Below are 18932 nucleotides of genomic sequence, written 5' to 3'. Positions count from 1 at the left end.
TGAGGACCCGGTTGAGCGTCGGGTGCACGGTCGAGTGCCTACTCCACCTTGCCTGCCTCTCCTTCCATCACTCCAGACCATCGTGAAGAGGTCCTGGGACTCCCCGGCCACCCTGTCGGCGCCCTCCCGCAAGGTGGAGTCGCTCTACAGAGTCGCCCCGGCGAGCTGTCCTTGGTTGGCCGACCACCCCAGGCCGAACTCTGCCATCGTGGAGGGAGCCCAACACAGCTTCGTCCCGAAGCAGGTGACCTCCCCTGTCGACCGGGAGGCGAAAAAGGTGGACGGACTGGCCAAGAAGGCCTACTCGGCATCGGCCCTTGGGGTCAAGGCCGCCAACTACACCACCTGCATGGGGGCCTACATCCAGACCCTCATGGAACGGATCTCTCCCCTCATCCCAGACGTCCCGGATGACATCCAGAGGCAGCTGGTGGAGATCAGAGACGAGACTCATTCCATAGGAAGTTGGCTCATCACCACTTCCAGGAATATGGCAGACTGCTCAGGGAGGGCCATGTCTGCATCCATGGCACTTCGACGCCACGCCTGGTTGAGGGCCTCGGACCTCAACCCCACGGTTAGGGCGGCCATCGAGGACATGCCCCTCGACGGCACCGGGCTCTTCCACGCCGAGACCGACGACCGCCTGAATAGGAAGTTCAGGATGAAGGTGGCGGCGAAGAAGCATGGCATGTCTTCGGCACCGGCTTCTCCGTTCCGGAAGCGTCAGCGCCCGTGGCAGCCGCAAGGTCAGTCACAGGGGACCTTCTCCCGGGATCGACAGTCCCAGCAACAGGGCTCCCAGAGACACCGCTTCCCCTCGCAGTCTTCCTCCTCCTCTGTCCGTCGCAACTTCCCGCCTCGGTACCGCAAGTCCCGCCAGCAGGACACCGACCAGGGGAAGAAGAGAACCTGAAGGGACGCAGCGCGCTTCGTCTCTCCTTCACCCCTCTTCTTTTTGGACATTCTGAGGCCCTTTGTTAACATCTGGGCCTCCATAACATCGGACTCGTGGGTTCTCAACATCGTCCGTAGGGGTTATGCCCTCGAGTTCCAAGAGCTCCCGCCAACTGGAGCCTTCATGTCCACTCCCCCCTCGGACACCCTTCTCGACGAAGTGCGCGCCTTGCTTGGTAAAGGGGCAATCTCCCCTTTGCCGCCCGACCAATGTCCTCGGGCCTTTTTCTCCAGGTACTTCACGGTACCGAAAGCGGATGGGGGCATCAAGCCCATCCTGGACTTGAGACAATTGAATTTGTTCCTGGACTACCGCCGTTTTCGAATGGTAACCTTGGCTTCCATTCTGCCTCTACTCCACCAGGGCCTGTGGTTTGCGACCGTCGACCTGAAGGACGCCTACTTCCACATCGGGATCCGAGAGTCCCACCGGAGATTCCTCGCCTTCGCTGTCGGCTCCACCTCGTACCACTACAACGTGCTTCCTTTCGGCTTGGCCACGGCTCCACGAGTCTTCACAAAGTGCATGGCACCGGTGGTGGCATACCTTCATCAGAAGGGCTTCATGGTCTTTCCCTACCTGGACGACTGGCTGTTTGCAGCCGAATCCCAAGGCGAGCTGCAGGAGGCAGTCTCCTTCGCCTTGCGCCTCTTAGACTCCCTCGGGCTGGTCGTCAACAAGGAAAAGTCCCACTTCACACCGACCAGGCAGGTCAAGTTCATCGGGGCCATCCTCGACTCCGAAACCTGCTTAGCCTTCCTCCCTCCGGACCGGTTTCAGGCCCTGACAACGTCCCTCAGGCCGTGCATCTCCCACAGAAGGGTGAGAGCCAGAGACGTCCAAGTCGCCCTAGGCCACATGGCATCGACGACATTCGTCACCCCTTGGGCAAGACTTCGTCTTCGGCCTCTTCAATCCTGGTTCCTCTCGGTCTTCTCTCCGTTAGAGGACCCCCCCGTCCAAGTGGCTCACGGTACCGAGACCGGTAGCCGCCTCCCTCAGGTGGTGGTTCGACAGCTGCAACGTCTGCACCGGGCTGCCCTTTCATCAGCCTCAGGCACAACTGACTCTGACAACCGATGCATCCCTGGAGGGATGGGGCGCTCACCTGCTCGACTTGGTTGTCAAAGACAGGTGGTCCGCACAAGACAAGCTTCTCCACATCAACGCTTTGGAGATGCTCGCAGTGGAAAAGGCCTTGAGGGCGTTCGAATTCGCCGTCACAGGAAGGGTGGTCCTCCTGAGGACGGACAACACCACCGTGATGTATTACATCAACAAGCAAGGTGGTACCAGGTCCAGAGGCGCGTCCTCCTCCAGGCGATCTACCTCCCGGGGAGGACAACGAGTTTGCAGACCGCCTCAGCAGATCTCCATTGGTGTGCCACGAGTGGAGGCTCCATCCCGAGACGGTCAGCGACCTCTTCGATCGGTGGGGAGCCCCCCGGATCGACCTCTTCGCGACCAGGTGGAACAGCCACTGTCCCCAGTTCTGCTCCAGGAAGCGAATGGACGGATCCCTCGGAGACGCGTTCGCCTTCCTCTGGACGAGGGAGCTCCTCTACGCCTTCCCTCCGTTCCCACTCATCATCAGAGTGGTGTCCAAGATGACGGTGGACCGCTCGCATGCGATCCTGATCACCCTGTGGTGGCCGAGACAGCCGTGGTTCGCATCCCTTCTCCACCTCTCCAGGAGATGCTTCTTCCGTCTCGACCCTCGTCCGGACCTGCTGTCGATCCAGGACGGACGGATTCTCCACCCGGACATCGAGAGCCTGCCGCTGGTAGCCTGGAGGATACAGCCTTGACTGCTCTGCCGGAGTCGGTGAGGACGGTGATCCTGGCTGCAAGAAAACCTTCCACCCAGCGGTCCTATGCCCTGAAATGGAGGAGATTTTGCCTCTTCCTTGATCAAAAGGGCTTGTCTCCTGCTCAGGCTTCCACTCCAGTGGTGCTGGAGTTTTTGATGGCACTTTTGGATGAGGGGTTGTCCCTCACATCCATCAAATGCTACCTGTCTGCCATTTGTGCCAAATACCAGTTCGGGGGGAGGGTTTCTTTCTTCAAGGACCCCTTGGTGAAAGGGTTCCTGAAGGGTTGTGCCAACCTGTATCCTCCTGTGTCGGTACCAACGCCGGCTTGGAGCTTGGAGACGGTACTGTCCGCCCTCCAATCCAAGCCCTTTGAACCTATGGCCACAGCGGACTTGAGACTATTGACTTGGAAAACCGCCTTTCTTGTGGCCATCACCTCTGCCCGCCGTGCGGGCGAACTCTGTGCTTTACGGAGGGACCAGCCATTCCTGAGGTTCCACAAGGACAAGGTGGTCCTCCGTACGGACATTACCTTCTTGCCAAAGGTTGTGTCTGCCTTCCACATGTGCCAAGACATTGTGTTGCCCACTCTCGCATCCAACCCGACGTCGGATGCGGAGCGACGCCTGCACTCTCTTGATGTCAGGAGAGCACTGGCGTTTTATTTGGACAGAACTGCTGCCTCCAGTCGGTCCGAGAGACTTTTCCAATGCTACTCGGAACCGAAGAAGGGGTTGCCCGTGTCTACGCAGAGGTTTTCCAAATGGGTGGCTGGTACCATCCACCTCTGGTATGAACTATTGGGCAAACCTCTCCCGGGCAGGGTTCGGTCTCATTCCACAAGGGCAATGTCAGCATCCTCTGCATTCCTGTCGGGGATTCCCTTGGAGGATGTCTGCAAGGCTGCTGTCTGGTCCCAACCTCTAACTTTTATCAAACACTACAGGTTGGACACCAGGGCCATCCGAGACGCAGCCTTTGGGAGGGCTGTGTTGGTTTCAGGGTTGCATTGACTGCACTACTGAGGGTTGTGTTTTCAACTTATGTACAGTTGATTCTGTTTACATTTTGTTGAATGTTGGTTTGCACAAGTTCTATGGGATCGGTCTTGCATGACCTCTGTTCCCTCCTCAGGTTTAGCAATGTTATTGCTATGTTGATCTGTGCATGAACAAAAAGACTGACTCTTTTATGGTTCAAGGTGTTTTATTGTAATAAATATACCTTTGGTTCACCATAGCTTTGATCTCAGGACACTCCCTCCGCCGCATACCTTAGCTTGTCAGTCTAAACCCATTTGTATGATTCGCAGAGACCACGAAGAAGAAGGACAGGTTGCTTACCTGTAACGGTATTTCTTCGAGTGGTCATCTGCGAATACATACAAATCCCACCCGTCCGTCCCCTCAGTGTCCTGCTCTCATTGGCTCTTTCCATCGCCTGCTTGGCGGAAAAATTGCGGAACTGGGGAAAAGAGCGGGAAGGCAGGGGCCTTATAACGGGTGGGCGGAGTTACCGCCAAAAAGTTTCAATATGTTGCAGAGTAAACTCTGCCCAGTGATTCCAGTAGGTTCCGAGCAGCACTGCGCAGGCGCAGTGAAACCCATTTGTATGTATTCGCAGATGACCACTCGAAGAAATACCGTTACAGGTAAGCAACCTGTCCATTCTGCTCTGGTCAGGCCCCACCTGGAATACTGTGTCCAGTTCTGGGCACCACAATTTAAAAAGGATGTTGAGAAACTGGAGCGTGTCCAAAGGAGGGTGACCAAAATGGTGAAGGGTCTGGAAGCCATGTCCTGTGAGGAACGACTTGGGGAGCTGGGGATGTTTAGCCTGGAGAATAGAAGGTTAAGAGGTGATATGATAGCCCTGTTTAAATATTTGAAAGGATGTCATATTGAGGAGGGAGCTAGCTTGTTTTCTTCTGCTACAGAGACTAGGACCTGGAGCTATGGATGCAAGCTACAGGAAAAGAGATTCCACCTCAACATTAGGAGGAACCTGTTTGACAGTGGAACAAACTCCCTCAGAGTGTAGTGGAGTCTCTTTCCTTAAAGATTTTTAAACAGAGGTTGGATGGCCATCTGTCGGTGATGCTTTGATTTGGATTTCCTGCCTGGCAGGCTGTTGGACTGGATGGCCCTTGTAGTCTCTTCCAACTCTATGATTCTATCATTCTAACAGCTTCACTCTTAACCTCAATTGCTACAGGATCCCTGACTGGAGCACACTTGCTAACCTACCTATCTTGAATCATGATTGGTCTTCCCATGATAACTGACACTGAGAATGAACCACCTCCTCAGTTTCAGTAACTTCATTGCTATCAACAAGATGGGTTCCAATTGATCCATGGCAGGAGTTTTACGGACGTGCCCAACAAGCCCCGCTACCAGCTTGTTGGAATCTACCACATTGGGAACCATCTCCTTGGTATCCCTACCCTCCAGCCCTTTGAGCATATCCTTCAAGGACTGGGATTTGTTTTGTTTTTCAATCACATCCTTTCACCTTCAATCAACCATCTCCTACTTTGTCTAGGCCTTTACAACATAATCAGCTTCTGGAGTCTATTATGAGAAATCTAAAGGTCAATCACAGTCTGAAGCCTGGGCGCCAACATCACCAAACCATGTCCAATTCACGATCCCGTAGCCACTGCTCTGGCATTGACCTTGACTGCACCTTTGGTCCCAAAGAAGCTGATCGCCCCGTCAGCCATCCACTCAGGATTCAAGTTCCAGGGAAATACAGACCATTAGTACCAAATGAGAAAGACTCTATTCAATTTGCTCCCCAGCCTGCTTGGGTTAGGAAGATGGTTATCAGTTCGATTCATCATCAGTTTCCATAGAAGGAGCAGATACATCACTGGATGCTGTTGTTTGGAGACTCTACCCTCCTCTGAAGATTTAAATGTCTATACTGAGAAAGTTTGCAGAATGGCAAAATCCCTTGACTTTCATATCACCCCTGTGAAACCTTCAGTCTTGCATCCCGGGTTTCAGAGGATAGAGAGAAAAAACCCTCCTCCAATTGCCCTACCAATGCTACCTTCATTGCTCTGTATATCATAGCAATCATGGAAGAACCCATCCTCCATTGTTCCTACATCTCAGTGGATTGAAAATTTGTATAGGTTACAATGATGATCTCTTTGTGGATTTTTATTTAGGCATCCACAGTCAAATTCTAGTGGAAGCAGTACAGAAGCCCTAGGATAGGCCACATGCTACTCATAGGATAAAGAGAGCCATAAATTAGATGCCATTGGCAGGAAGATTTACTCCACAGCTGCCTCTTCCCTCCAAATTGTCAATTACCATTGTGCATGACTTCATATCAGCAACTTCTGTGGGAAAGGGCTGCCTTGTTTTTCAGTAAGCTGCTTGAAGAAGGTAAAAAGGCCATCCTAGTTCCACAGACATCTCACGAATTGTGGAGTGAAGGTGCTGTCTGGAACAGTCACCCTAAGACAGCATGTCTGGATGAGCTCTTCTGAAGTTAAAAGTGATGATTGAAAGTATAGGACCTAAGGCTTCTTACAACATGAATGAAAAAGAAAGGAAAAAGCAACAGCTAAAACCAGTTATAAGATTGGATAAAATATGTATTTGTACTTTTGATATGCTCTAAGCCCAACCCAGCACATACTAAATGCAAAATGGCACTACGCCCCACAAAGGCACATGTACATACACTCCACACGACAAGAACTTTCCAAATCCCTGCTAAAATTTGTCTGATGGAAGATGATATCTGTGGACTACATCTGTTTTTTCCCAAGACCTATTTATTGGGGGCATGCAGAAAACTATGCTATAGTATAACTGCTTGATGGAGTCCAGGCAAAATAGATTCTGAATGGGGGGCGGAAATTAATGAGCAACTAATTAACAACAAATCTCTTAAACAGAGAAAGTTTGTGGGGCATATTGGATATAGTTGGTCTCTATACGGTTGCACACAATGAGGTATTGTGTTGTGCTCAGAGGCTGTGACAAATGTAGGCAGCCATCACTGAGTGTCACATTCAAGACAAGGGTAAGACAGTGAGTGTGGCACCACAACGGAGATGGCTGCTGCTGAAAGAAGCTTCCAAATAGAAGGGCAACACTCTCTAAAGCAAATGCGATTAAGCAGGCTTTTGCTCAAGCACTGCAGATTGTGTCTAGCGCTGTTCTTTAAAAAGCTACGCAGAAATAAATCCATCTAAATTCAATGAAATTTCCATCCAACAGGTTATGAATGGGATGACAGCCTTAAGAGCATGACTATTCATAAGCCAATTCCATTGATTTCAATGGGATTTACTCCTGGGTAAACATGCATAGGATTCATCCTAGAGGGGGCTGTGGACTGCCGCATTTGAGCTGTTTCAATGATGAGATCACTTTGGAGGGTAGTTTATGCAAAGCTACATCTATTTTCCCTCTGACTTGCCAGCTGCTGACACATTTTATGCAAACAGATAAAACATCCAAAGCAAATGAATAGCGGTATAAAAAAGCACCTGGCTGAAGACGTTATGTTATTTTTCTTTATTTCCATTTAGATCCATGTTATATGGGTTTAGCATTTAATTAACAGCCTTGATGCACAATCTCAGCCTCATTGAAGATAATCAGGGTCTATCTCTTTATAGATTTTGATGAGACAATGCATTTTGACAGTCTTCAGGGACAACTTTGGACCTATTATTATTATTATTAACATTTGTTTATAGAGCATTGTAGGATTTGCACAGTGCTTTACACAATAGAAATCAAAATGAAATAAGAATAAAAACCAGCCAAACAGCATACAGTCCAAATATCAATATTACAATATGGCCAATATTTTCTCTTTAAAGTGTCCTGCAGTCCTAAGTAACCAGAGCTTGGGAAACTGACTTTTTGCCTCACAAAGCTGAAAAGAAAACTACTTTAAAATAGCCATTCGCTGGTACCTTACCCCACTTAGGTTAGACAAAATGTACAAATCAAATAATAATAATAATAGATGTTGGAGATGTAAAAAAAAATAGGTTCTTTAACATACATGTGGTGAGACTGTAATTTTTTTTAATTGGTTAAAATACACAAGAATAGAAAATAAATGCTGAAACCCCGAGAATAGAAGACTGGAAAAAGAAAAACGATGGAATGAAAGAAATGCAATTGGAGATGCTATTATTATGTTTGTTACCTGCCTCTCCTCACGGCTTGAGGTGGGTTACAACATAGTAAAAACACAATCATTACATAAAATGCACATATTAAACTGCATCTCTATGCAATATTTAAATTACAATACGTAGGACAATAACTAAGTATAAAATTCATGTTTAAAATTCATGATTAAAAACTGCCTGGACTGTTATATGCCCAGCTAGAGTTTCAGTTGTTGTTACGTCTTCAAACAGATTCTGACTTATGGCAGACTTATCATAGAGTTTGCTGCTGATGCTGATGCTGTTTTTTTGCCCTCAAGTTGTTTCTGAGTTATGGTGCCCCTAAGGCGAAACTTTCATGGGGTTTTCCTGGCAAGATTTGTTCAGAGGAGGTTTGCCATTTCCATCCTCTGAGGCTGAGAAACTGGTTTGCCCAAACTCACCGGTGGCTGATCAGGGATTCGAACCCTGGTCTCCAGAGTCCTCCTAGTCCAACTCTCAAACCACTGCACCATGCTGGCTTTCAACATCCTAGAGTTTACATGGCAAAAATTATTCAGGTTTGCCAGGGCCTTCCTATGTGGCTGAAAGAGTGTGACTTGCCCAAGGTCACCAAGGGGCTTTCCTTGGCACTGAATGGGAATCTTTCTTCACCTCACAGACACCTAAATTAACCTTTATAAATTTACAGCGCTTCATAAATAAAGGTTAATAATAATAATAAATAGTCTTCTCTGGTGTGGCCAATATCTGACTTCCAAGCCTTATGAAGCCCAATTTTGGTGTCCTGAAAACAAGGCATATAGTGATGAATCACAAAATCATGTCTGTGTATGTATGTCTGGTATAAAACATAGGCTATGTTTTCCCACCTCTGCCACAGATCTCTGGTTTCCTCTGCTCTTCTGAAAAAGCCTGTCATTTTCAACGAACTGTGTCTCGGCGGCATTTATTTTCTTGCCTTGGCTTTGGTAGCTCCTGTATTACTTTGGCCTTGCAATTGCCCTGGACCAGATCCTACCCAGATTATCTCTCCAACTCTAATCTTCTGCTGTGTTGCTGATTCATCACCTGGCTCTCGACAAAATGGTGATAAAACTGTAATTAACAAGCAGCTGTTTTAGCAGAACCGCCATTGATTTATTGGGACCATAGCCAAAGCAACGGCGAGGGGCGGTGGTGAGGTGAAACAAAATAAATGGAGGCAGCGGAAGCCTACCCACCTTTGAATAATTATACGGAAAGGAGCAAAGGTGATGCCAGTAACTGTAATAACAAAAAAACGGCACCGCATCTTGTATTGACTCGGTGTAATTGGGGGGAAATAAACAAAGTGCAATGGTAATCTATAATATGACTAGAAAATTACAAAGAGAGAGGTAAAACACTGAAATTACAAACCTGAAAGTGGCACCTAACAAGAGATTGGGTGTAACTTTCTCAGAGGTCCCTTGGTGTAAATGAGATAGCGCTTAAACTTTGGAACCAGTCCCAGCTGAAAACTGGTTCATTTATCTAGTATGCATTGTCCTTACCCATAGTGCCAAGGGTGGCAACAACTCTTGTATGCACAAGGCCAGTCTTCCCCAGCTTGTTGCCCACTGTTGTGGGGTTGCATCTATATATGAGAAGAGCATACCCTCCAACTGTCCCAGTTTGGCTGAGACAGTCCCAATTACTCCTTTGCTGTCCCCCTTTTTCCACTGCTTTTCAAATGTCCCAGTTTTTCTGTCCTCTTCCCATTTTCTTCCTTTGTCCTCAGCTTACTTTAGTTGCTGCAAGTCCAGTTCCAAGTGGAAAAGTAGTTCTCCAGTAATGCTCAGACCACTATGCCATGCCGGCTCTTTGACAACAATCTCCACATTTTAACCCATAAGCAAAGAAGTGAAAGAGGTAACACTCCACCTAAGGACACATCACATAGCATTTAGTAATACCTTGCCCTCAAATGGTCCCCGTTTGACAGGGACAGTGCCAATTGATTCTCTCTTGTCCTACTGGTCCAGCTGCTTTTCTCTCACTACTATCTTACTTTATCCCTTCTTCCTCAGCTTACTTTAGTTGCTGCAAACAGTTCAAAATGCAACTGATTTAGTTCAACAGGGGAGGAGAGGAGGGGTAGAATCCTGCCCTTCCCAGTAGTCTCTGACAAAAGCAAACTGCTGCAATATCTCCTGGCTTGGGTGTTATTCCTCATTAATAACTTCTGCTATCTTGACCAAACTGTGGGATTGCTTAGCCTCATGTGCACCAGTTCTCATCTGTGAAATGTTGGAAGATATGTAAAAGGATGTAGTGGTTTGAGCATTGGGCTATGAATCTGGAAAACAAGAGTTTAAACTCCTGCTTGAACATAAAAAACCCACTGGGTGACCTTGGGCAGGTCACACTCTCTCAGCCTCTGAGGACGGCAATGGCAACATCCCTATAAAGAAATGTGCCAAGAGAACTTTATAAGAGGTTCGCCTTAGGGTCTCCATAAGTCAGAAATGACTTATAGATATACAATAACAACAACAACAGCATATTGACTACCCACCCAAGGCAATCTAGCTTTCAGCTTTTAATTTCTGCCTTCTTTTGAGTCCAGTTAGTACAGCATATTGACTACATTTCCAAGGCAGTATGGTCCTTTCATTGCTGCTTTTATGCAGAGACATGGTTGTAAAACTGAAAACTGGGTGTGTGTTTAATTATTTCCCATTCTGTTTCCATGCATGAACGCCCACTGGGGTTTTTGTCTGCTATCTCCCTGTTGTTTCCTCGGAGGACTAGTGCTTTCTCATCAGAAGATCGAGCTAAGCTGATCCATGCTGAATGCAAAACAAAACTGTTTCTGCATCAGCCAAGACAGAGGCATCCGCTAGTTTCCCCCTGGCATCTTTGGCTTAGTGGCAACTTCCTCATCTCATATTGGTTTCCTAAGCTCCCAGTCACCAGTCACATCTTTGCTGGGTGTTCAAGCAGTTTCAATAATGTCATGCAGATGAATACGACGAATTCTAACTGAATGGTGATGTTATGTTAAGAAGGCATCAGGAAGCATACATAAATTTATTTTGATATAGCAGGGCAGCAGAGACTGAGCACTGTGTGAAGTCAAAGGCTTTCATGGCTGGCATTCATAGTTTTCTGTGGGTTTTTCAGGCTATGTGGCCATGTTCTAGCAGAGTTTGTTCCTGACGTTTCACCGGCATATGTGGCTGGCATCTTCAGAGAATGCTGGCATGGAAGTGAGTGGGGTACATATATTCTGTGAGTTTACTAGACCAGCATTATTTATAGCCAATAGGCACAAATATCGTACTGATCCCTGGCACATTAGATGGCATGGGAAGCACTTGTATAAACAAGATTAACTAACCTTCTCCCTGTCAGCCTTGGTCTCCTTGCCCTTCCCCTCCTACTGTCTAGATTTGGCAGGGACAGTCCCAATTCCCTGTCAATGGTACTTTTCACATTTATTTGAATATTCATTTGAGCATGGATGCAATTCATTAATGCAGAAGCATTACATTATTCTGTGAGTGGAAAATTACTCTTCGTCTCCTTCATGTGAGATCTCATCCGATGCTTTTAGGAGGCCACAGAATAGGTAAGGAGGAGTATGCTGAAACTGAGTGGACTTGGAAGCTCAGGCTTCTTCATAGTATGATGTTACAAATGGGTATAATTTAGAGGAAGAGACATACTTTGCATTTTTCTGGATCCTGTTAACATATCTCATTCCCACAATTGTATAAATATGCTTTATTCCTCAGACCTTAATACCACTTGGTTACTGCATGCAAAAAAGTGGATTTATATCCATTGAAGCTCACGTGAAAATAGAAAAAACAGTCTTAAAAGTGCTGGCCATTTTTTCTCTCTCTCTCCACATTCGTTCCTCCTTTTTATGGGCCAAAATACAGGCCAGGTGGTGAGACTGTAGAACTGAGGCTTGGGAGATCCGAGTTCAAATTCCCATTGAGTCTCTCTCAGCCTAACCTACCTTACAGGGTTGTTGTGAGGATAAAATAGGGAGTCGTATAGACCAGTTTGGAGTTCATGGGTAAGTGAGTAAATGGTACAGAAGTGGAACAAACAAGTGCTCCCATTATCCCCAGCCATCAGGGGTTTTCACCTCGGACCTTCAGAGTGTGCAAGGTCCAGGAAAATAATACCAAAAATGCCACTTTTACAAGCTCTACTACTGACTCACATCATTCTTCTGATGAGAGATACAGGCACAGAAGGCTGTCCAGCAGAATGAGAGAAAATGACATTCATTCTCCAAATGCAGATTCTATGACCTCCAAGTCCAATAAATTTAATATGACATGAGGTAGATACTCTCACTCTTTAACTAACTTGCAAATATGTGTCAATACGAATGTTCTTAGTATATTTCAGTGGTTCTCCTTCACCTTTTCTGTGCTTGCTAAGAAGTCTGTCCCATTGAACTGTTGTTGTTGTTGTTGTTGTTGTTGTTGTGTGCCTTCGTCATTTTTGACTTATGGCGACCCAAAGGAGACCAGCTTGGAGTAGTGGTTTGTTATTGGATTAGGACTCCAGGAGACGAGGATTCAAATCCCTACTTGGCCATGGAAACCTACTGGATGACTTTGGGCAAGTCATGCTCTCTCAGGCAAAGGCAAATCCCTCTGAATTAATTCTACCAAGAAAAACCCAGTGATAGGATCACCTTAGGGTTGCCAGGAACCAGAAATGACTTGAAGGCACACACAAACAACAAAAAAGGCAATCCTATCATGGGTTTTTCTTGATCAGTGTTCTTCCACATTGGGACCAATGCCTATTGGTGCCATTGGGCATGTTGCTGGCTCTTGACGTAGCAACTTAACAGCAGCCCTCTACTGAATACGGGCATCGTGCAATTGAACAATTCTAATTCCCACATACATAAATCCATTTATGAAGACATATGTCCCCAACAGGATTCCAGATGATGATGATGATGATATTGGAATTCAGTATGGGACTTACAATTATGTTAATATTGCTGTTGTGTACATTTACATACATTTATGTACATTTTATGTGCATTTATGTAAGTGAACTTACATCTGCTGGAAATAAAATTGAGCAGTTTTGTAAAATCCATATTCAACAAGGGGCTGCTGTGATGTTACTACATAGTGGAGCCAGTAAAGTAACCATAGTGCACTGGGATCAATGGACATTGGAACTGATGTGTAACCATCACCACTGAGCATCAGACACTCCTGATGCCCATCTCGACATCAGCTATGGAGTGTCAATTTGCCTCAATAGAGCCCAATGCACACGAGGACACCCTTGGCCGGTGCCCTGGTATGCACACTGGCAGTTCACTAGAAAACTTTTCTAGCATTTCTGCTATGTAGCTAATTGTGCATAAAGTTACACAACATACACCTACAGGCTAGTTTCCAAAGCCAAACTGGTCTTGCCGCTTCATTTCCATGCACAAAAGCTAGTTCCAAATGCCTTTGTCCACAAACGACCATAGTTAAAACTGGACTGGCTACTTCATTTCCATTCACAAAGGATTTTGAATTTGAATTAACGTTCTCACATACCAATGGCATATACTGTATAGGTCTGTCCCTGGTTTCTACTCCGCCAAATGCATCTGAGGAAGCAGACTGTAGCCTGCAAAAGCTTGGGCTGCCAACTTCTTTCTTTCAGTGAGTCTCAAAGGTGCTACAAGATCTCTCAGCGTTGGCTGTGATCGAGAACTGCGGCCGATAATATTAATACTACTAATAAGCAATAATTGCACAATAAAGTGCTACTTAGCGCGCACTGCGGCAACAGGGAATGGCCCCCTGAAGCTGCCACACGTCTTATTCATGAGTGCCATCTGCATTAATTGATTCCCCAGGCTGTGCTCTTGGGCATTTTATTGCCTCCTTCCTTGTATCAGGACACTGCTGTGTGTGAATCTGCCACCCGCTCAACCACCGCTTCCTCAACACTCCTGACACTCAGCAGCTTGTCTTGTTTGATGGGGCTGAGAGCTACCATGCTGAGTGGGTCCCTTTGAAGGAAATAAAGTGCAAACCCCGGCAAGGCATTTGCAAAGAAAGCTCTCTGAATATGTGTCAGGCCTGTCTAAATGCTCAGGGAATTCAGTGACACGGATTAGATTGCTACAACTGAACAAGGTGGCACAGTTGCTGTGGAAGGAGAGGATCTGGGTGGATCAGAGCAAAAACCATGCTGCTGGCCAAGTGGCCGAGCAGATGTTTATGGGAAGCCCACAACAGGATACAAATGTGAGAGGAGTCATCCTCTCAGTGTTTCCCAGCATTACCCACCAAGTGGTATAAAGTGACAGAGGGTTTCTCATACTGAAGCTACAGTCATCATGGCGAGCGGCCATTGACAGAAAAGAATATACGGGAATAATATGTGAAGAGTCCGTTTCATTCCAATAATTTGCTGGAAATATTACATTTGCCAAAATACCAACTACTTTGACGCAGAATAATCTGAGTCCTATTGGTTAGTCCAAAAGAGAATTGAATCACTTGTTGAATGATGAGTCAACATGTGGATAAATCTTACTAACTCAATAGGTCCACTCTAGTTGGCACGAATAATAGGATTCTAGCCAATATAATGTATGAATCATTACAATCCAGTAGGAGGTTGTTTTGTTCCTATTCTGCTGCTTCTTTTTTTGTATTTTTTTGTATTTAGTATTTTTTTTTTTGTATTTAGCATTTTGATTGACCAAATGATGCATTCTTTTTGTTATCTTTTCCTTCTCTTTCCTTAAATTATAATTCCTTGTTTTATTATACTAAAAAAGGATAGGTCAAGCATCCCATATTTGAATTGGTTGGGACTAGAATTGTTTGGGATTTCAGAATTTTCTTGGATTTTGGAATATTTGCATATACATAATAAGATAGCTTGGACATATCCTTCAACATTTCCTCACATGTTTTGTTTTCCACACCTCTTGTTGTCTTTCTCTGAACTCGCTCCAACCTGCCTAAATCCTTATTAGAATGAAGTGCTTAGAAGTGAATTCATTACTCCAGATGAGGCCTGACCAGCACAGAATATAGTAGGACTATTACTTCCATAGACTTGGAAACTATGGTTCTGTGGATGCAAGCTAAAATATTATGTGCCTTCTTTGCTGCAGCATCACACTGCTGGCTCGTTCCAAAACCAAACGCATCTGAGGAAGTAGACTGAAATCTATGAAAGCTCTTGCTACCAACTTCTTTCAGTTAGTTTCAAAGGTGCTACAAGATCTCTCTACATACTGCTGGCTCATGTTCACCTTCTGATTAACAATAATCCCAGGGCCTTTTTCACATGTACCATTGGCAACCCAAGTACTCCCGTCTTACACCTGCCGATTTGACTGAAAATATACAGCACATTTAGACCCATTAGTGAAAAAAACATTTCCAGGATCCATCGACGGAAAATGCTGTTTTCTGTTGATGAAGAACATCTTTCCAGATATCCACTTGTGTTCTTTTTTTGCAGGAAGAATAAAAGCTGAGAGATGATTAGCGTGATCGATAAAAGAAACACAAAATAAGAAGTGGACAATGAATTTCTATTGGAAATACGGGTTTTGATGTGGCGGAATCAACAAAAATATTGAAAGAAGGAAAATTGAGGGTGGGTAGAAAATGATGGCTGAGATCGGCAGATAGATAATCACTTTTAATCACTCTCTTGCCTCCATTTTAATCACTCCTCATTTTCTCTCCTTTAGTCTCTCCCCCTTTTAAAACAATTAAGCGTTTCTCTCTTCTCCTGCTGCCCTCCCATGAATCTCTGAGTTTTTTTCCATCCATCTCCCCCCCCCCCCCCCCCCCGCCACCCTCCATCTCACCCACTCCCATTCTCTATTATTATTATTATTATGGAAAAAAATATATTTTATTTTAAATGCATGAACTCCTTCCAGCTTTTCCTGAGCCTGGGATAAATGAGCCCACTCTGTTGTCCTCCAACCAATAAGCTGACAGGGTAATGAATGGTTTTGGATGGCAATTAGCGGATGGAGTTGCTAATAATGAAATTCATTTACATTTTAAGCACTGCGGAGAGATAGAAAGACAGAGAGTGCAGGCAGAAAAGCCAGACTCCATGTCATTAGCAGCCCCCCATACCCCAAGATTGCTAGGCTTGGGAGGGAGAGAAGCAAGCTCCCTAGCAAATCAGCTTCACCGAAGTTGAAACTGTTTAACATGATTGCATGTCCTCATTTAGGAGGCTGCATTAAGTAGAGTTGGTTACGAGATGCCAAAGACAGGCCTCGGATTTCAATATCCAATCAACCCGGTTGAGCGTGTGGCAGTGCCCCAACACAGAGTAAGGGCAGCCTAAGTTCCCGATGCAAATTATAAAATGAAATAAAAGGATTGAGCTAAAAGAGCCGCTGTGGTACAGCAATAGCAATTTGTTGTTAGCTGCCTTCAAGTCGGTTCCAACTCATGACGACCATGTGGATGGGACATCTTCAAGAATCCTATCCTAGAATCATAGAGTTGGGAGAGACCACAAGGGCCATCCAGTCCAAACCCCTGCCATGCAGGAACTCTCAGTCAAATCGTCCCCGAGAGATGGCCTTCCAGCCTCTGCTTAAAGACCTCTAAGGAAGGAGACTCCACTACACTCCAAGGGAGTATGTTCCATTGTCAAACAGCCCTTAGTTCTTCCTAATGTTCCTGGCCCTAGTCTCTGGAGCAGCAGAAAACAAGCTTGCTCCCTCCTTAATATGACATCCCTTCAAATATTTAAACAGGGCTATCATATCATCTCTTAACCTTCTCTTCTCCAGGCTAAATGCCCCCCAGATTGAGTCTATTCATCTGGTTTGTGGTCTTCCTCTCTTTCTTCTCCCCTCTACCTTTCCTAGCATTATTGTTTTTTCCAGTGATCCATGCCTTCTCATGATGTAGCCAAAGTATGATAGTCTCAACTCAACCATCTTGGTCTGATCTGTTCAAGAACTCATTTGTTTGTCTTCTAGTCTGTTGATGGTATCCTAAATACTCTTCTCCAGCACCATCTTTCGAATAAGTTAGTTTTCCTTCTGAAGTCGAAGGCTTTCATGGCTGGCATCCATAGTTTTTTGTGGGGTTTTCGGTTTATGTGGCCATGCCCTAGAAGAGTTTATTCCTGATCTTTCGCCAGCATCTGTGGCTGGCATCTTCAGAGAATGCTGATTTGGATGAGAGTGGGTGTATGTGTATGTAATATATATATTGTGACCCTGGATAAGAAGGAGTGATTCCCATAAACAGAGCAATACACAGATTAACATCTTTGACCTTCCTTATTAACTGTTCCAATTCCTGAATGTCTGCAAATATTATGGTGTTGTCTACATATCTTAGGTTGTTAATGTTGCTTCCTTTTATCTTCACTCCTCCTTTTTCTGCTTTTCTTATGATGTTTTCAGCATATAAGTTAAATAAGTAAGGTGATAGGATGCAGCCTTGCCTGACCCCTTTTCCTATTAGGAACCACTCTGTTTTCCCGAATTCTGTTCTAATGGTGGCCTCTTGCAATAGCATGTACTGCTTCATAGTGAACTAAGCACTCCCTGAGCGGTATACAATCTGTAAGCCAATTGCCCCCAACAAGCTGAGTACTCATTTTACTGATTTATGAAAAGACGGAAAGCTGAGTCAACCTTGGAGCCCCTGGGATCAAACTGACAACCTTGTGACAGCAGTACTGGCATTTAACCACTGCACTACCTGAGCATAGTGGTTTGAGTGTTGGACTAGGACTCTGGGAGTATGTGTACACATATATATGTGGCTTCAGTTCGCCTGTAGACTGATGGCAACTTCATGGATTTCGTAGCATTTTCATAGGCAAGAAAGTACTCTTGCCAGTTTGTTCCTCTGAAATACAGTCTACAGAACCTGGGACTTGTTGGCAGTCTTCCATCCAAGTACTAACCAGGGCTGATCCTTCTTAGCTTCCATGATCAGACAGGATCTGGTGCCTTTAAATGGGTTGTTACATATTAAACACAACACAGATTTTAAAAAAAACTATACACAACATGAATAAAAGTACAGTGGGCCCTTGAAATCTGCTGGGGTTTGACTCCAGGCCCCCCCCCCCAGTGGATACCAAAATGTGTGGATGTTTAAGTCCCATTAAATACAGTAGATAGTAAAATGGTGTCTCTTCTATAAAATCCTCTCTGATCTTGGAAACTAAGCAGAGTCAGCCCTGGTTAGTACAGTGGTACCTCGGGATACGAAATACCCAGGTTACGAAATTTTCGGGATACGAAAAAATCCCATAGGGAATTATTGTTTCGGGTTACGAATGTTTTTTCGGGTTACGAAAAAACTTTTGGTGCTTTTTTCGGCTTTTTCGCACGGAATCGCGGCTTTTCCCCATTAGCGCCTATGGCAATTCGGCTTACGAAGGCTTTTCGGGTTACGAAAGCGGCCGCGTTACGAATTAATTTCGTAACCCGAGGCACCACTGTACTTGGATGGGAGATTGCTGTTGGATACCAGGTGCTGTAGGTGATATTTCAGACGAAGGAATGGGCAAAACAATATCTGATTCTTCTTTGCCTAAGAAAACCCTATGCAATTCTTGGGGTCACCATAAATCGACAGGCAACTTGAAGTCACATACGCACATGCACTTTTACAGTTTTCAGGCAGGTCGCTTAAGTATTTGACCAAACTACAAACGCCAGGATCACATCGGAGGCAACCAGAAAAGTAGAAGTGGAATCATAGTGCTATCATTGTGTAGTGTGAACAAGCCCTGCATTTTTCCATATCTCTTTGTTCCTCCACTCAGTGCCAGCCTTCGTGTGTCACAGTGCTCAGAACACTGAAGAAATGCACAGCATTCTGGTACGGCAATGCTCTTCTCCATCGCTGTTTTGAATGTCTTATCAAGATCCTCATCTGCTATGCTTGCCATAAACTTGATGCACCGCTTAATGAGTCAACACACACACACACACACACACACACACACACACACACACACACACACA

At 45.6% G+C, this 18932-nt stretch overlaps 1 protein-coding gene across 3 annotated transcripts in view; it reads left to right on the top strand.

The window, feature by feature from the left end:
- Positions 1-18932, top strand: part of RPP25 (ribonuclease P and MRP subunit p25) — a 50035-nt gene that overhangs the window by 19173 nt on the left and 11930 nt on the right. The gene's annotated exons all lie outside the window — the stretch shown is intronic.

This window comes from Sceloporus undulatus, chromosome 6 (assembly GCF_019175285.1).
Source record: "Sceloporus undulatus isolate JIND9_A2432 ecotype Alabama chromosome 6, SceUnd_v1.1, whole genome shotgun sequence".
NCBI lineage: Eukaryota > Metazoa > Chordata > Lepidosauria > Squamata > Phrynosomatidae > Sceloporus > Sceloporus undulatus.
This window is presented reverse-complemented; position numbering and strand designations above follow the sequence as displayed.